At 34.2% G+C, this 15,000-nt stretch overlaps 1 long non-coding RNA gene across 1 annotated transcript in view; it reads right to left on the bottom strand.

The window, feature by feature from the left end:
• The window catches only part of LOC144444803 (uncharacterized), an 11,142-nt gene extending 7,721 nt beyond the window's left edge, over positions 1-3,421 (bottom strand). Inside the window, exon 1 of the long non-coding RNA XR_013481870.1 lies at positions 3,368-3,421. This is a non-coding gene — a long non-coding RNA (uncharacterized LOC144444803). The remainder of the gene's footprint in view (positions 1-3,367) is intronic.
• Positions 3,422-15,000: the final 11,579 nt, after the last annotated feature.

Below are 15,000 nucleotides of genomic sequence, written 5' to 3'. Positions count from 1 at the left end.
TTGGCACGTTCTTGATAGGAACGACACTGATAAAAAACGGATTCTATCGAATTTCCGTTTTTCATTACACCTAAGATTAATTGATTGCATGTTAATGAAGTACGCATTGCTGGATAGTACAGTCTTTTTTATGAGAACTCCGATAATTACTAGTGTCGTTTGTCCTTTAAGATCAACAACTGTTATGAGAGGGCACGAATTGAAAGTCGATAAGAAATTCAGCATTCTAAAACAAAACGACTGTAAACCCCCCCCCCCAAAAAAAAAAAAAAATAAAAATAAAAGTAACAGGAAAAAATACGTGGTTTAACTAAAAATTACATATTGATGAAAGTGTCTTTTTTACGAACAAGGCCAAAAACGTACTTTTGTTTAAAGGCCCTTAAGACCCTAAATCAGATTTAAATCACATATTTGTTCATATAATAAGCTAGAAAAAAAAAATTGATAAGAATAAATAATAGTGAGGAAATTAACAGCATAATACCAAATATGTTATTAAGGCCTTTGTGAAACACGTCGTTTTAAGAAAATGGCTAAAGCAAATCATTTTCACTATTATGGCCTTTTTACAGGGAGTCAACTTTGATTCACGATTTGCCCCGTTGTAGATTTTGGCCTTTTGTAAGATCAGGACTCATTTTTGAAAAAAAAATAAAAGTGCTAAAAGTTGACGATAGCTTTAGACGACTTTGACACCAAAGCCTTCATTTATCAAAGTGGGTATATGTTATTTGACATTGTAAAGTCTTTGCGGAGTTATGTGCATATTTATTTTGTATAGTGAAATTGCAATGGCATATTTATTGTAGTGCCTATTTGAATATATATATTACTGATAATTGAATTCTAAACCCGGTTTGACTTCAAGTGAAACGCTGAAATATTGTAAGGCATAATTCAAAAGTAAAGTAATGAAAATGACATTGTGGTAATAGGATTTTGTGCAGTGCTGTTCAGATGGGAACAGTCACTTACAAATCAGATAACAAAGAAAATGAAGAAGTGAATTTTTTATTATTTAATTGAAAAAAATTCCGCATATGAGTCAAGTATCTCGAGACACCGACCTGTCGGATTAACAAACGGGCAATCGTGATATAGTTTGCCGTATACAAAGAGGGAAAAAAAGGTAACGAGTTGCTTGACAAGGGAGATTATGTACAGGAAAGACCAGACACCGTCTAATTTTTGAAACTTGTTTATTCCACCACATTTCGAGCCCAAACCGTCTCTTCATCTGGTGTATAATTCTAAAGAGAAGATTATACTTGGAGGCATGTACGATGACATTATAATCATATTATGAATTCTTTTTTTTTAATTTTCCAATACACACAAGTAGTACTAGATAACCACTTCAAGAAGTTACACCTCGATTTTCATAGGCTTGCCACAGTACATCGTATCCAAGTATGTGTTTCAGATATTAACGAAACAACAAACAGCCTCCCTAAAGATACCGAAACATGATCTATAACTTTTGCAGTCGAAACTATCAATCATTATTATTTATAGCATTAATTATATGAAAGGAATAGGGAAACAGACCTTAAACTCCTGATAATAATTTCGGTTCTACACCCGTTGCCCCCCGTCCTGTTGCCCCCCCCCCCCACACCGACCTTTTGCCACCCTATCCGCTGCCCCCGATCCGTTGCCCCCGACCTTTTGCCCCCACCCCCATAATAAATCATGATCACATCGTCAAGCTGGATTGATGTGAATGTACATACACTTATAGTCCATGAATTCATCTCGCACGAATATTAACTGTTACATCGGTTCATTCAAAGAAATCTTGTATGTTTTGTCGTGGTTATTGAATCTAGTACTGTAATGCTGTCTAACTTGAAAGATTGTCCGTGATGTGGGGAATATTAAAACAAATTTGGTGAAAGTTGTCAGCAAAAAGATGTCGCCGTTTTTACCTCTAGCTCAGACAAGTTCCTTGTCTGTTCCCCGAGTTAACACTATTTATAGAGTTCATATTTCTAAGCGAGCCCATTGTATTGCCAACATGTAACATTTCATGCTGATAAAATGCGCTACTCTTATAATACAAAACCGATTAATAGAATGCTTCTTTATTTTAAAGGAACTTATCACCGTCAAAAATGATTCCTTTAGCCAAGGGACAAGGCACAGACTGATTTTTTGCTATGGTCTTTATTTGTGAACACATAAATTCCTTCGTGTAATTACACCCCCAAATTTTGGACAAACAGAACAATCAGTCATTCCTAATTCGCAATAATTTCTGACATTTGAATTATTCTATAGTATTGCCATTTACTGTTGTCATGTTGAGTAAAACAAACCTTTAACTTTCTGGAAGTATTTCCGTTTCAGTTGAAGCGCAAATGGCCGGGGGCAAAAGGACTGAGGCAATGGACCTCATAGTATCAGTGAATTTACTATGATATTAAATGCCAGTAAATGTATCAACTAGGCAAATATTTTAATTAAACATATCGATCATACCTTATCAGATCATTTGAGACCGCAAAGATTAAAAAAGGAAAGGAATTTTAGCAGTTAATAATCATTTCCTTAATCCCGATATTACCATAGTACTAATAACTTCAGTTAAATATCTATAACGCGTACTTTTCCTATAATAAACATAACGTTACATTTCTCACATATTTTGCCCTGGATGTATCTATAAGTTTGTATTCCTTTCAAATCATCCAATGACATTGTAAGATACACATAATGTCCGTGTTTCACACGAAATATGATCTTTCGATGCCTCAAACTGTTCAAATGTTGTCGCGTTTATTAATGATTACCATAAAATCGTTGACGAAAGCTTTTCAATAATCATAATGCACATGTGATAAAGTGGAAATTAATATGCCATGACATGAAATTAATCACTTTTACAAGGACATCTTTCGCACGAAAATATACCTACGATGAGACAATCTTAATACTATCCTTTAGAGAAGACAGTACAGACATGTTGATGATTTTCAATTCGTGCAAGGTATAGATTACGCTATATATTGTAACATTTATAAAAAACAATATTCACTATAAATAGTATCTTTGGTAAGCATTCGTCGACAATGAGTATCGATGTGTAACAAAACAATCAAAGTTTGAAAAAATGTTTCATTTTCAACATCTCGGTAACGTTTTGCATAACTTTGGTTTAATTGCATTTCATCTAGTCCATCTAAGAAAAACTGATGAAAAAAACCACACTTAACAATTAAACAGATATTTAAGTATAAAAACGTCAGAGGGGACACACTTAAGAATGGTTTTGTATACAACAATGCCGTCTTACATAGATTAAACACTATACAAGTGCAACATGCAAGCCATCCGATATAGAAATAACTTAAAGAATACTCACCTTGACTTTTTCACCACGTCGACACAGATGCTGTTGGGATTGCCGTCTTCGACACTTGTGTGTGACTTTTAAGTTCCGTTTGCTAAATATATTACTTCCCTGGGGATTTGATTCCCATTAGGAAATATTGACAGTTTTCTATCTATATTTATTTCTACATCAATTTCTGATTACAAGTATTGTCTCATTAAATAATAATCGCTTTGACGCAGGGCACATTAGCGGAAGACACGATAAAGAGCACATTGAATACCCATACATGTCTTGTCCCCAAGTCACTCTTTCTGTCGCCTTAGGATACTTGAGTTACAAAGTTATAGAATGTCAATCCTGGCATAATCAAGTAGCAATAACTTCAATTATTATCAACGATTTTTTGCCTAAAACAACAAAAGTAAACGAATACAAATATTTATATATTAATAAGCACGCATTATTTTGTCAGCGTTAATAACATTGCACTTGAATTTGGAGAAGGTCAACACTGTCATGAGCTATGTGACTAAAATTGCAACCATTACCAAACACTTGTGGCTTGAAGCACCGAAAATAAAATCAATAAAACTATTTTAGAACAAACATAATTATGTAGACGTGAATAGTACATATTTTGATGAAAACTTCTATATACAGAGGCAAATGACATGTTTACATTTCGATGGGAACTTATTAGCTTATAATAATATTTATTTTTATACCATAAGTCCATAAAATGCTCTAAACGGTTCACAAAGCTAAAAAAAAGAAAAAGCACTTGACATTAAAATAACACTTGATACATCTTAAAAGACAATTAATTAAAAGCTTTGCGGAAGAGATGCGTTTTTAAACTTTTGTTAAAACAGTCAACGGTATTACACATTCTAATCCCAGTCGGTAAATCGTTCCATAGCCGCGGAGCAACATGGCTGTTCAAAGGCCCGTTTGTAGACGAAAGATGACCTCGTAAACGGAAACTCGAGCAAGCCCCAATCTGAAGAACGCAGGCGACGCGTGGTATTTCTGGGTGTTAAAAGATCAACAATGTACATAGAAGCAAGACCATGAAGTGCCTTAAAAACCAGTAGTAAAACTTTGAATTCAATTCTACAGTCGATTGGGAGCCAGTGAAGTGACCTTAGAACAGGAGATATATATGATCATGCTTGCGGCAGCCAGACAATAGGCGAGCCGCGCTATTTTGAACGAGCTGTAGTTTCCGTAGTAAACACAAAGGAAGCCCAAGAAACAGTACATTACGATAGTCTAACTTAGAAAAAATGAAAGCATGAATGAGCCTTTCAAGTGACAAACGTGGAAGAAATTTACAGATGCGAGCTATATTTCGTAAATGAAAGTATGCGTGTATATACAATGTTTGTCAGATACGACGCAATATCTTAAGAAATTATATTGTTTGTATTGCAATCGTCTTGACAAAAATATCGGATTTCCAATGAGTTTGTTAGTTCAGACATTGTCTACTAATACTACGAATAACAGTGTTGTCTCTGACGTGGCAGATAAAACGATCAATGAAGGAGCAAAAGCAGAAAGCCGAACAGACGGACGGACAAATGAACGAACATACATACATACATGCATACATGCATACATACATACATACATACATACATACATACATACATACATACATACATGCATGCACACACACATGCATACATACATACATACATACATACATACATACATACATACATACATACATACATACACACACACACATACACACACACATACATACATACATACATACATACATACATACAGACAGACAGACAGACAGACAGACAGACAGACAGACAGACAGACAGACAGACGAGATGGTACGTGTACATACGTATTTATAAGAAAATATAGGGTTATTAAATATAAAGATATAGGAACACAGATGCAACACAGAGCAGGATAAGAGGGAATGAGCAGCAGATTATCTAGAATTGTGTGACTAAATTGCACAGATGAGACAGGCGCACAGACAGACAAGCAGGCACAAACGACAGGAAGTCGGAGCAAGGTGGAAACTCTAGATGACAAACTTGAACGAGTCATCAGTCCCAAATGTACAAGTATTAAGACGGTTACTGCTTGTGAAATATAGTTCCTCTGTCGTACGTAGGTTAGGAATGTTCAATGAAATATTGATGGCCCGTGATTAATATTTTCCATGTCAAAATAAATGCTCTAGTAAGCACATTCTTCACAAATAAAAGTAAACATGATAAAGCTCTATCGGTAATATCCATTAACACAAGATTACCATGTCTGATAAATATTAAAAATCTATTTTGGGCTTATCAAACAAAATGCCTTACCGTGACTTGTATCGCTACTCTTAGCCTCATCAAATACTTTCCTTTCAAAATGTTCACAAATGAACACATTTTTTTAAATGCCTGATCCGTAAAGATTTGGTTTGGTCATATCGTCTGATTGACCCCTATACATACTTGAATACTTGGTTGCTTCAGTGAAGTTACTGTGTCTCTTTTGTGTACATAAATATTTCTCCCCCCCCCCACCCCGTCCGTCCGTCCGTGCGTCAGTCTGTGCGTCCATTCGTCCGTTAGTTTCTCAGACATGCAATATATTATTTCATTCATACCTGGTACATAGGTGACGTATCATGTGTTGCATATGAAAATCACTTTGTTTTCCGATATATGTAAATTTGACCATTTGTCATTGAAAATCAATATTTGCTGCAAAACTCAAAACTTGTAATACACCCATATAATCTGATACAAGCTATCTTTGGAGACTTTGACCTTTGACCTCGACCTTCAGAGTTAATTATCAAATTTACGCCAATTCCTGCCTATCACAGACACATGCAGTATTTACACATTACACATTTCTTTAAATCATGTTCGCAAATAAATGCTTTACACCCTCCAGTAAATTTATATCGATGTAATATTGGAGTCAATAGTAATTCTGAATTCCAGCTGGGAGCATTGTCCGAGCCAGACATGTTCTCTTCAGAGCTCGAACCGGGCAGCACCAATCTATTATGGAGAGAGTTGGAAAAAATAAGTTTCATTAAACTGCAAAGTTTAGTTTTCGTCATACGTTGGAAAGACGTGCCACAATAACCGAAATCTATACATAATCTGCAAGGGAAATATATGTTTCTGGTTTGTCGACCTGGAAATGGGTTTATAGTGATTAATTTTAACATGTATTTGTAAAACACTGTGTATGTTTACTGAGAAAATTTTGTTAGAAAACTAGGCGAGCTCCTGTATTAGATAATAGAATAAAACATAAGATCACTTAACATCAATTTGACCCTTCCTTATCTTGTCTCTGTATTTAAATTGTAAAATATAAAGACTATACGAAAAGTCGTATTTGACCATGTTTTTCCACCGGGGTAAATCTTGAGCCGATGTGTAAATGTGGCGCGTATGAGTTGAAATTCAACCTTCATGGCTTAATTTACCCGTGATGATCTCTCACCTGGGAGCTGTAGACAGTTAAGAGTGGTGCTGCTTCTCGTACTTCTTCTGGCCAGAGATGGTGGTTAGGTGGGTCAAAGGTTGGGTAAAGGTTTGATAAAGGTTGGCATATTAGACTTATTGTCTGGAGAAGAATGTTCCCTTAGTATCAGTGTGAAATTATTAGGATATACTAACATCAAAATGTAAACTGAATGCCTCCCATCAGGGCCAAGACAAAGTTGTATTTTTGTTCCTACACACATTGTTGGAATGCAAAGTTCTGAGCTATAGCTATTATACATGGTATAATCTTTGATTGTCAAACACATTATTCACAACTATCTGAAATTTGAGGCTTTCATACATGATCATATAATTATATTTTAAGTACTCCATGACTTACAACTTCCAACCTTTGCGTTCATACGTACCGTTTCTCTTTGGCGTTTTCAGTAACATTTCTTGATTTTGTTGTATTTGTATTGCTACTTACTTCATCTGTACTGTCCCTGTATTATAAGCACTTTTCATTTTAGAGTTATGTGTATACATACATGTGTATATATTGCTGTATGTATGTTTATGCGATTGAGTACATTTGTTTCAATTTTGAACACTTTACATTATTGAGTTATGAATTGAGAGGTGTATGCTTGTGTGTGTGTGTGGTGTACTTTTGATTCACTTTTCTTGTGCGTCCTGTTATCGATTTGAAATGTAGAAAAATGTACTGGCCATGGACAAGACTAGTTCCGCTGAACTATTTCCATGGTCAACATCAGATAACAATTGTCCATTTTTCTTTTGTTTTCATTTTGTATATTTGTATGATATGTTTCTTCGAAAGTGTAGCTTATTTTTGTTATCTGGTGAAATAAATTCCCTTCATTCATTCATCAGGGAAATTTATTACATTCAAAAGCTACATCAATACTCCTTAAGGACGTGTGCGCTTTGCTTTGGTTGATGTTTGTACCAATTTATATGCAAATTGAAGTATGCATTTTTAAGTTAAACCGAATTACTGAAAATCATTAATTATGCAAATCTCTCATTCGGTTACATCAACGGCCTTTATTACAGGATGTGTGTGCTCTGTATCCCAAATGTATTTACACAGTTGCAGAATTTAAAGAATACTTTATTAACATATTGACTAATTGCCGAAAAATCTTTATTTATGCAAGTATTAATGGGATATTTACCAAAACCAAACAGGTTTTAGCCATTACCCTAAAAATATTTGTACCAAATATCGCTTAAATCGAGCACCTTGGAGAAAACGATGACACATACATACACATACATATACACAGAAAGACAAAACGACACTACAAGAACATAACCTTCCCTTACGGCAGGTTAAAAGGTTATTACAAATTGTTTTGTTGAGACTGTCTTCACAGACGGAATTACGCCAATGCCTGTCATTGTCGTTTCATCAGTGCCGACAATGAGAAATGAAGAACCGGGGTTGATCCATCTTCATCTAGGTTTATTGAAAAATCGTATCAAATTGACGAGAGACATTTATCGCTGCGTTTCGTATACACTCGAGGGTGATGAGTATGTGGTTCATTTCAAAAATACTCATTAAAAACAAACACTTCAATACATCTTTCTGATTACAATAACTGGTTACAGTCGATAAAATCGATAATGCAGGTATCCAATAAGATTCAAACATAACTTTACAGAAAACAATTTAATAGACTTCTGGTTTGTATATCATCATGTCACCATAGTTATGAGTCAAAGGTAAAACGTATAATACGGGTAAGCTCTGTGTGTCTTAACAATTTATTTGAATTTCTGTGATAATATACGGGCGAACCACTAGGCGTCTGTATTATGGGCATACGTCTAGATCGTACCATTAAATCGCTTGTCTGAGAGGTTTACGAAAGGTATACATTTTAGCTGATTTGACGAAATGTAAAGTATGCGGTAGAAACCACACGATCACAGTTTTCCTCGCAAAAGCAAACGTCTTGATAGTACTAGTATTAATTAATCGGCGATTCACATTATCTATTCATAGAATTTGTTTATTTTATGACATGTTTCATGTAAAGTATACTGAGTTTGTAGTTATTACAAAAGAGTGGATTTCAGTGCAAATACACCAACTTGGCAAACAAATTTCTCAACAGATAGTTCAAAAAGATAACCAAGTCAAAAAGTTTCCAACAACTGCGTGAAGAATTGTGCTTGTCTCGTTCCCTAAAAATATTATGAATTTGAATTCGGATATTTTATTGCTTATAGCAATAAAATATCTTAGCCTGGTTCCTCGAGGGGGGGGGGGGGTGCCGAAAAAGCATACATACATTGAATAGGATACACAAAATATGGCTGTCATAGCAACATCTGAGTTGATTTTTACAATAAATAGATTATGAGAGCAATTATAAACGCAAACTGATTCAAGAATATTCTTTACTCTCATTTTGAGGAAAACCTTATGGATGGCCTGTCATGAAATTATGAAAAAAAAGATTTGATCTCTCTCTAATTAAGAATTGTATGCTTGATTTGTTTTATTATTGTAGGTTGTAAAAGCACATGTCAAACGGTCGTCAAAATAGTAATTGTCTCACGCAACTATATATCTTACTGATTACACTCAAGTACTCAAGGGAACGTACAAACAGGTCAGGTGCTCAAGTTATGGTTAATATTTCCTGATTATGTAGTATTTTGGGAAGGCAAATGTCAATCGATAAACAGAATAGTGGTTCTTGTTTTCTTGATGCAGGACAATTTTTAGAAGAAGTTGGATTTTGGGATTACATTTAGTGCAAATACATAATCGATACAAAGAATTCGAGATTAGCTCTACAATCACTCTGTAACCGGCCTATTTTTTTCGGTTTCTTCCTTTGTGTTATCATTGTTTTCCCGAAAAAGATTAACCACTAACACGTGCATTCAAATGTTTCAATTTTAAGGACATTAGGCGATACACTTGTCTCCCTAAATATTTGTATTTGTTTTAGCTAATTCAACAACACAATTAGAGAATTATATGATAAACTTACAGAATACTATAGAATCCAACTTATAAATTATTAATATGTCTTAGACTACAATGAATGATTACAACGAGATCAAAATTGTGGAGGGGAAATAATAATGTACAAAACTATGTCTTACGATTTGTTTCTAAACTGATTTGCGCAAAGCCTTTCAAAAAAATAGATTGAATTAATTGAAGATTGATTGAAAGTCGTATACTTGAGTACATATTTTAATGTTATGATCAAGCGATCAATCACACCCACTTTCAAGGACGAACGTGTGGGAGGACAAGAAGGAAAGGAGGAAATAAATGCTAAATAATGAAAATAACATTCTGAAGAAACGCGTCAAGAATCGATTATCACTAAACAAAATTGCTGTCGTTTACTCTCAGTTTTGACGATAAATTGGTTATATAAACAGCTGTAATAAAGTCATCACACGTAACAGAACTTTGACAGCCCCTTGTATAGGCTTCTTCCTTAAAGTGGCCATATGGATGAAGATTGGGTATTTATTTTGGATTTTAATTTATGATTTATGAAACAATTTCATCATGGCTTCCATCTTGAAAAAAAAAAGTGAAACGTTATATGTCAAGTCCTTGTTTGTTATTCAATACATTGCAAAAGACTGATAGACATGTAAAATGTTTGTAATTGTACGTACAATAACAAACCATTTTCCACTATTTTTTCTTTTTTAGCTTTTGTTAGCTTTTTTTGTAAAAGCTTTTTTGCAATGTCTTGCTACAAACAAGAACTTGGCATATATCGTTTCACATTGATTTTTTCAAGTAGGAAGTCATGATCAAATTGTTTCATAAATTAGGAATCCAAAATAAATACCCAATCTTCATCCATATGTCAAGAATGCTGGTCTAACAAGTACTGAATTTAAAGTTGCACAACGAACGCAGCATTCGTTAACAATACAAATGAGAGGTGATGGTCTCAACAAAACTTAACTCAAATGATTTCCAGAAAAGAAAGTTCTGAATCGCTTTTGCTGTTAACTAAGCATCACCAGGTAAGAAAGTTAACACCAGTTATAGTTTCGTTTCATTCTGATTAGCAACAGATGATTCGATAAATATTCTCCAGATAACGGTTGATAAATGACGTGAAGTTCGATCCAGGACATTGACTTGGCATCCGCCTGTTAATTTTAAACTCGTCCGGTTTAGATTAATAACTACGATTTTATCAAGTTAGTGATATTTCATTTCCGTTGACTTTAACATACATTTCTCCTTGTTTTGTTTGCCATCACTTGGTCTTATCTCATTTTATATATCATTCTGATCTTTATGTTTCGTCATCGGATATCATGACTCCATAGTAAAGTTGGTGAAACCGAGATGGTTTGATATTCATAATTATTATGTATAAATGTTGGTATTTTGGGCTAGTGGCCATTCAGTACAATAGATCACGTATGCATAATCGACTGTTGAAATGTCCTAAACCCTGGTACATTTGCTTGCCACTCCTCTGTGCATATACACATCAATCTTTTACAACAATATTTCACAATGGGCCATTCTCCTAGAAATCTTGGCAAACTTTTCACAATTTAAGAAAAGGTTCCAATCAAGTCATCAGCAGTGAATTTTAACTTAACTTGCATTTAAATTGAAACAAAAGTGAAGCTGTACCAGACTAATATTGGAGCATTTACACGTTTTGCTTCTTAATGACAGACGTAGCAGAAAACATTGCAAGCACGAGTGCAAATACCCGGTACCCCTGACTACCCACGCGCGCTGGAACTCACGTAGCATGATGAGGTTATGTTACTATTACATATGTTTATGTAAAAACAGCAAATTTCCGTAAAAATCATACAGCGCGATCACGCAAGTTCGTGTGTAGCGAACGATCGCGTCCTCATTTGCATATAATTTACATGCAGGTATGCAATAATGGCACCAGTGTAAGTCATCTGTGGTACACATGTAATAATAAGAATAATAGAGCTAGAGTCTAGGGTTTATATTTAATTTAATACATAAACAGATCTAGGGAATACAGGTACGTACATTTGTATGGTAAGTTTTTATCTTTTTTAGAATGAGGCAGTCAGCCGCCTGTAGCACATCCTAAGCTCCAGATCACAATGTTCAAAATGGCTATTTGCATGAAGTCATATTCATGTGACAAAAAACCATTTACACCGTTTTCAGAAGATGTTATCTCTAAATTAAGTCGGCTGTCATTCAAATAAGCCACAGTAGTCGATTTTGGAAATTTTGACCAAAGACTGCGACGCAACGCGCCTATGCATCGTGTTGGTAGGTAGAACAAGCACTTCCCCCGCACATGCGTATCATGCGTTCACTGACCTTTAATGTGAAACTTGACATGCAACAAGACCTAATAATACAATCCTGTCGGGATGAGGTTCAACCCCCAGGTGTCCGTGAGCGAAGGTTTAATGAAATAGTTAATATATTTTGTGATGTAAAATGACAACAGTCTCACTGGACAACAAGATGTTCGTGTCAACATGCAAACATCTCAGTGTTATGGAGAGTGACAACGACTTTCTACTCTGTGTATAGTTTACAGCTGAGTAGCATTATAAGACGTGTTAAGTACGACATGTGTTACTCAGACGACACTGTGGTCTCTACTCAAATTAAAGAACGCAATCATTCTCACATTAGAAGTGATGTTATCACCAATCTACATGACAGTATAACTATATAGCTTAACGCTAATATTCATTAAAAATAAAAATAAAATATCCATAACATTTGGTCTGCTATAAAGATTATAACTTATTTTTAAGTTTGCATACTTTCATATTAGCTAAAACTCATTTCGACTTTATTTGTGATTCAGTGTGTAGCTTAGAATTTGCATTCACATAAACGCTTATATAAAACACGAAAAAAAAGTAGTTTCTTCACTTCTTGTCTTTGTGTTACTAATTCACGTTAGTTTAGTGTAACACAATTTGTAATGACGTGATTGTAATTTCGATGTATTGTTTCTGACTGCATAATTGCTGTCGGTGAAACACGGTGAAACAACCAACACTATTCTCAATTTCGTAGCAATTTGCACTTGTCATCAATGCAAAAGTATTGACATAAAATGGTTTCCTCTGAGGGCTGTTACAAGTAAATGTTAGTTTTAAAGGCGTTTCAATAAACCATACTAAGTCTTGTGGCATCTTTGTGTCGGTATCTCTTGTTAAAAAATAATGATTCATTATCACTTTGTAATCTTAGTTGTGCGTTCGACTAATCAAACATTGTAAACATGTAGATAACATGATGTTTTGTTAACGTGTTCAGTCAGCATGTCTGTTGATATATTTTGAACATTAAATAATCACAAAATGTAATTACTAAGTACTCCTTACATCCACAATTACTTAAGAGAGAACTATATATGCTTACTGTTGTCGACAACTACATGGGGAAATACTTGCTAAATACCCCCAATGTACTATATAAGACTTATAATGTCGATACATGACACTCGAAGGCACGAAACTCATCGTCTAGTACCATATGTGTAGTTTCTAGACATTTCAGTGTAAGTATATTTAGAGTGTTATTCCCCAATATTTTTCTTCGTTCAGCCAAGGAAAATACAAGTGACCTAAGGGGCCTTTGTCACTACTCTTCTTAGGTCGCGAGTAGTTTCCGACTCAACGATGAAAGGTATTGGAGAATAACATATTATACCAGCGCATGAAATATCAAAGAAAAATCGGGGAAAGTAATGGTAAATTTAAATACTTCGAACACATCAGATCCAGTGACGTAAGACATAATTGCTGTCGGTGGAACACACCAACCTAAACTGTTCTCAATTCCAAATCAACTTTGCACTCGTCATAAATGACAACAACTTTTGTTCAACTTGGGCCAAACATTGTATAACATCATATTATTATATCATCAAATAGACGATATATATATATATATATATATATATATATATATATATATATATATATATATATATATATATACATACATACTAAATAAATGCATACATACATACATACATACACACACACACACACACACACGCATGCATGCATGCATACATACATACATACATACATACATACATACATACATACATACATACATATACACAAACATGCATACATACATACATACATACATACATTCATACATACATACATACATACATACATACATACATACATACATACATACATACATACATACATACATATAATGCTTATATATATAATGCTGTCACGCCATTCCATGCAAAGGTGAATCAGTACTATGTGCATTGAAAAGAAAATTGTTGCAAACAGGTTACAGATACAAATACGGGGAATTTCTTAACGTGGGAATATTGCTACTTGAAAATACAGATAACTAACAAAAATTAATTCATACATTCAATATACCCACAAACCACAATGTTCACAATAAATAACGAACCAATACATACAAAGAAGTATTGACTTAAATAATATATTTAACATCTATAATTTGAAATGCCTAAAATACATGACAGATGACGTACGAATATACCGATATGGCTGTCATACAAGAAAAATGTGTATTTTGTCTTTGCTGTTAAATGTTGTAGCGTACGTTATTGTAGATACTGCAATATGGAAATGTTAACTATTCAAGTACAACTGTCGAAGACGGTTTGTAAACGTCTATTATTTCGTATGGCTAAGGTTTTCTACATTGGTAGGGGGCTGGTTACGTTCGGTATTAGAAACGCGGCGAACGAAGCGATGAAAAATGCATGCGCAGTTCAATAAAATGGCCCATTTGGTAATTTCACAGATGGGGTGTAATATTATGTCTTTACTGGCCTGATGTTCTGGAAATCATTTTGGAAAGCCTTTGAACTTTGTTGAAACCATCACGATTTATTTGCGTATATATATATATATATATATATATATATATATATATATATATATATATATATATATATATATATATATATATATATATATATACATGCATGCATGCATGCATACATACATACATACATACATACATACATACATACATACATACATACATACATACATACATGCATACATGCATGCATGCATGCATGCATGCATACATACATACATACATACATACATGTACATGCATTCATACATACATACATACATACATACATACATACATACATACAT

The sequence above is a fragment of the Glandiceps talaboti genome, chromosome 13 (genome assembly GCF_964340395.1).
Source record: "Glandiceps talaboti chromosome 13, keGlaTala1.1, whole genome shotgun sequence".
Lineage (NCBI taxonomy): Eukaryota > Metazoa > Hemichordata > Enteropneusta > Spengelidae > Glandiceps > Glandiceps talaboti.
The sequence above is the reverse complement of the archived record's forward strand: the minus strand, read 5'-3'. Positions and strand labels throughout refer to the sequence as shown.